Raw genomic sequence first — 6,000 nt, 5'->3', positions numbered from 1 at the left:
GAGAACACACAAAACTGGATTTGCCTAACGCACAAGAATGTGGACACCACAGTGCAGCTGTACTACAGATGTGAGGCATCAATACTTTCATCTCCAAAAGGAATTTAAAATTAAGGGATGAACATACCCCTCACTGCCTACCTGTCTAATTTACTCAGGTGATGGACAATAATATTTTTTTGCTTAACAACTTTCCCCAGTAATTTTACTTTTCTATGCAAAGACCTTACCTAATTAGGTCATAAACTCAAGAGAACTAGCCTGCTGCTTGTGTGTTTTTGCAAGTAATCAGAAAAAAGTGGTGCAGCAGCAAACACAACACGCATAGAGTGAACATGAAGAGCAGTGGCCAAAGTCAGCCTATTATGGCCAATCTTGGAAGCTGGCAAAGAGAAGCCCTACAGAAACAAGCCTGCAGATATAGGATCATGCCTAAATTAGATGCTTTCCAGCTCAGAAAACCAGGCTGCACTTAATGACTGCCTAACTAACCATGGTAAGGACTTGGAATTCTCCCTGCCCCTCTGCCACTAGCACTGTGTAGCTGCATAATTTTCTGCTAAAGAAGATAACCATCAGTAGTTCCTAGCTGGGAAGTTTGAGCTATTAGTGTCACTCAGCAGGGGGAGGCAGCTGGGGCACACAGTTGTGCCAGGTGAACCAATGGGGTGAACTTATATCAGTTAAATGCCACAACATGAACTCCTTCCACTGCTTCCCTTAGGCTCAGTTAGTTAACTTGAACATTAATGTTTGTAAAGTAATGCATATTTATTTCTCTAACTCAAAACTGCTGCAAAAAGCAGTTTTGAGACCCTTCTTTTTTGGCTTCCATTTCTGCATGGAAGGAGTAGAAACATTTTCTTTCTTAAGGGTTCTTTGAAACAGGCTTTCAAGAGAGGCAAGGAGCTTTTTATTACTGTGGCATATTTTATCCTCTTTGCTTATATTCCACTGTCTTAGCAGCCTGTCATATTCAGAAGTAGAAAACATTCACACCAGGTGTTGCAGGGGATTCAGTTAGCCTTGAGTTCCTACACCTGATGAAAAAACTTCCCTGGCTCATAAGTAGCAGTTTTGGTGGGTCTGAGCATTATTTATGTGGAAAGAAGTCATTGCTAAAATGTCAGATGCCTAAATCTGCAACAGGCTTTGTCTTGTCCTCCTAATCTCTGCAAACTTTGTGCACTTCAGAAGCTAATCCTGAACCATATAAGTAAAGCTATATATTCAGCAACGATTTACAATTAATTGGGAAGTTATTTTCCTGTGCATTTTAAGAGAAACAAATCCTGTCAGCTTCAATTAAGATACACAAACTACTGTCTAAAGAACAGTAGGGAATGAAAAAAATCTAACATTCTCACTTCCTTCTAAACAAAATTGCACAAGCTTTCCTTCTGAAAAAAAAACCCCAAACCATCCTTTTATTGCAGGAAGAAGCCTTTTCACTGACACTGAGTACCACAACAAATGAGACAGAGCACTGAACACTTCTGATTCTAGCCAGCAGATGCTTTGGTGTTTTTCAGTCCCTGAACTGAGCTCACAGACTCTTTAAGGTAAGTTGCCCTGTGCAAACCAAGGAGTTGAGGCTGATGAACACTCCACTTGGTGATTTTATAGACCTGCTGTGCAGGTTTTTAACCACTTGATACTAAGTCTGTGGGGGAAAAGAAAAAAAAAAACTTTAAAAGCCCAATTTAAATTCAGCTGCAGGAGGTAGCTTTTAATTGCACTTCGGATCAATAGAGAAGCAACCTAACACTTGCACTTGGTTGCTAGGCAGGGCTTGTACTTTTCCAGACTGCTTTTCCTGTGTTCCATTTCCCTTATTTGCTCACAAAATCTGGATTCTCCACAACTTAAGTGCAGAACAAAGCATTCATATCACTAGAGCACATACCAAATCATGTACCTGTGCCACAGATGTTGGTACCTTATCAGCAGCAACATGTTCAGTAAGTAGTCCCAACATTTATAAAGTATTAGAAAAGTGTTAAAAATAGAAATCCAAATAATTATAGTCTGTACTGAAGTGATAGGTGTACACAAGCACTTAAAGGGTGTCAAGTAGCATTCTATTTCATTTCCTAATTGTATAAAATTAAAAGCAGGCCAAAAGGTAAACAGGCATTACCAAAGCTCCATCAAGAAACTTTTTCAATCCAGAGAAAACTTGTTCCTGTAGCCCTCTTGTGTTCAGCTGGATTAACAGCTATTACAGCCACAGCACCCTTCCTTATCTCCCCAGAATCACAGCTCTGCATGCCTTAACCACACTGCCAGTCAGTTCTTTGTCCTGTACACCTTCATTTCTTTCATGGTTTTCCTCTTTCCATCCTGGTTTTAAAATCAAAACCCATTCAGGCTCCTATGCTCCTGAAACAGCAGAGTGCTCAGCTGGTATATTCATACCATAAAACAGGGAACCACTGCTTTGGAGTAGGAGGACCAAAACACCCCCTCATTGCCTGTGAGCATGTTGATATTCCCAGCATTTCTTCTCCATAAAAGGAGAACACAATTTACAGCCATGTTTCTCTCTTTCAGTTAATACCTGTGAGTTCAAATTTAAAATTGAGTGTCCCACAAACACCATTTAGACATGTGCAATACTCTACCCTTGCAGAAATCACCCTGACATTCTCCAAACTCTATTGACAGTTCTGTTTATTCCACACCTTCCCTACCAGTCACCAAGTTATGGCTGCACTGCTATGGGTGCCTAATGGGATGGAGCCTTGTAACTGCAGATGAGGAAGTGTGTTGTTTCCTAAACCACACTCACCTTCCATGTCTGCTGCCTCAGCCATCACTTCATCTCGCTGCAGGAGAGATCAGGAGGCTCAGGTGAGCAGGGCAGTTGTGCTTCAAGAGCTGCTATTGCCTGTCTCAGGGAGCCAAACTCCAACAAGGATGTGCTGCTGTGGAGGAAACCTGGAGAAGGAGCCGTATACTATGGAAGAAAGAAAGAAATGAGTAAGAACAGAGAAAAGACCAAGGACAGCACTAGAACTGACAGCCAGCCATGGCTTAGCAGCAATGCCAGCAAGGAGTACAGGCAAACAGTGCCCACTCTTGATCAGCTGCACAGGGGTACCTGAGCTCATGAAAACTTAAAGTTTTGACAGATATACAAATATAGATTTTGAGAGCAGCTGAAAACAGGCTTCAGAAAGAAGACTCAGTATAGGTAGTGCAAGGCATAGTATCTTGTTTACTTGAAAGACAGCTAAGAGTAGCAAAGCCAGGAGCAATTTAAACTCTAACGTGTATTTCTCTATAAACAAGGTAAAGAGGAGAAAAACATGTACCTCCACAACCCATAATATCTTTGTGATACAAAGCAATTTAGGAATGAATGTACCAAACTTTCTACAGACAAACCAGTCAATCCCACCAAAATTAATATAATTCATCAAGAGTAAGTCAAAGAATATGCTTCTACTTTTTTGTGTGATGAGATTATAAACTAAACCTTGTCAGAGACCCTGGGTACAAACATGAGTCAGACAGCAGGTAGTTACAGCAACTCAGAGCTGCTGATATGTTAGGGGGAAAAGAGTCATGCATAGAAGCAGAAAGCAAAATTTCTGATGACCCCATATATTTCACTTTATTAATTTTTTGAAAAAAATGGTATAGATTACTGATATTATTTTGATACTTCCATTGCCAGAGTAATAAAACAAGTAATGCTGTCTTTGAATCTGTTCAACAATTAGCTTTTGCATATTAAAAGTTGAGCAGACTACACAGCTGCCTAGAGCCCATGCCCTTACATCTTCCAAAGGGACAAGAAGCTTTATGGGATCACTTGATAGCAGTAACTTAAGAGATCCTTGATCCTTGCCTTTTGTGAATGAGAGGCCACATTGAAACTCTCTGTAGGATGGTTAGTTGTTGACAAAATCAGTTTTTAAACGTTAGGCTGGCAGAAATTCATCATTTTCTGTGGCATTTGATTACGGCATTTCACAGTTAATCAGGTTATTCATCACTGAGGACTTGGTCAACAGAGATAAAAAACCTTAGAGAGCTTTCCTTCTGAACTGTAGTAGTGAATCTGATCAACATCAAAATCTGTGCCTTTCCTGCATCTAATGTATTCTAAATCTCCTCAATGAGTGAAGTCAACACTACAGGTACTAAGACCTGGCACAGCTATCTGAAACTTAAACGAAATTTTCAGTATCAGGAACTTGAGAAGTGATCAACTGTGCATTCTCAGTTAGAAAACCAATACATCTATTTTTGTGCTTTCACTACAAGTACACCATTTGCAATTTTCCAGCATCAACTTTAACTAGAGTTCATATGCCTTATTCAAAACATAAGATGGTCTACACAGACATCTAAACAGGCTTTTCTGACTATAGATCAACAACAGCTTCATTTTTCCAGTTAGTTTTCACTGGAATTTGCCTTGCAAAATGTGAGAAGTTTAAGCAGTTCAAAATGGGACATATAATGTTAAAAAAAACCCCTACAAAAATTATTATATACCACACAGGCTCTTCAGCCCTCATTCAAAGGTGTCAAGTTTGTCGAACTCTTCCAGATTGCCTCTCTGGCTCCCAGATACCCCAAGGAAGCAGTGAGCCACACAACCTACTGATCAACCAACATTCAGACATTCCAAGTGTTACAAAACCAGCCAGTGCTGTATTTGAGCCTGTGAAGGCTGTGAGCAACTGTGAGGGATAAGGATGCTTTCCAGTTTATCTCCATCCTTTCCCTGTGAAAAAGTACCATGAAACAAGTGCAACCACCTTGTGTGGCTGCAGTTTGTGTCCTCTGTGTATATTATATTGTAGGCTGTGCTCACCCCATGCAGCAAAATTAGCATTTCTTTGGCACCTCAGCCAGGTCCAAGGCATCTCAAGAAAGGATCCTGTGGTACTCTGTAGATGAGAACCTTTGCAGAGCTCTGAAGGGCAGCCAGATGAACCAGAGGAAATGTCTGTATGAGCTGGCAGGCAGAACACAGGATAGGGTCACACATCCCTACCTGGGATCACACAGCAGTTGCTCATGTCTCAGCTCACTGGTTCTTTGTGGGCCTTTGACCTGCTGCAGCTCATTCAGTTCCAATACCACACACCCAACAAGCTCTCCCAGAACCTACAATTTGTACATGGGGCACGCAAAGGAAGAGCCAGAGCACAACATGCAGATTGTGCTTTCACAGGATGGAAAAAAAGATGGATCATCCAAATAGACTAAGTGAATATCAAGAAATATTTTATTGTACATGTAATCAAAATTTAAAAAACAGACAAGGGGGAGCAAAGAACAGATTTATCTAGATTCTCTTAACTATGTAGGGTACAGAAATACAACTAGGAAAGAATTAACATATATTAGTACCCTTTGCTCCCCTTCCCTGCCCCAGTGGAAGAGGTTACACAAGCGAGATCTGTAATGCTTCAAATCAAGGCTTCTCAGTAATTGCACACTTAAGCTGACATAGCTAAGTATGTTCAGTTTGATGAGAGAATGAGTGTCTTCCAAATAGTTGTTTATAAACTAAACTACTCTCTCTTTAGTGGTTTGTGAGCATTACTCATTCAACACCAAGAGTATACTTAAAAGACTAAGATTTAGTGGCCATAACTGTCATTATATCTGAACTGACACAATCTTTAAGTATATCAATTATAGAAAATAGATTCCTTAGGCAGTAGAGAATATATTATCTAGTGGCAAAAACATAATGTAAAGAAGCACAGGAAGTATTCACAGGGAGGGGAGGGGGGAGCTGTGTGCTAAGCAGGGGCACATGGAGTAATCAGAACTAAAAAAGTTGAGTTCTGGAGTGCTAACTGAAAAGGGGTCACACCTCAGTATCGTGGGTATAGGTTTCAGAATGTCTACGTTTAAAAATATGGTACTCATTGCACACCTACATCAATCTCCCACCTTAACTCACACCCTAGATCCTCCTAACCTATTACAGTGGGACATGAAACAATTCTAGCACTGTAATTCGTGTTC

The sequence above is a fragment of the Onychostruthus taczanowskii genome, unplaced genomic scaffold (assembly GCF_017590055.1).
Source record: "Onychostruthus taczanowskii isolate IOZ18803 unplaced genomic scaffold, ASM1759005v1 scaffold45, whole genome shotgun sequence".
NCBI classification, from domain to species: Eukaryota; Metazoa; Chordata; class Aves; order Passeriformes; family Passeridae; genus Onychostruthus; species Onychostruthus taczanowskii.
Note: the sequence above shows the minus strand (reverse complement) of the source record.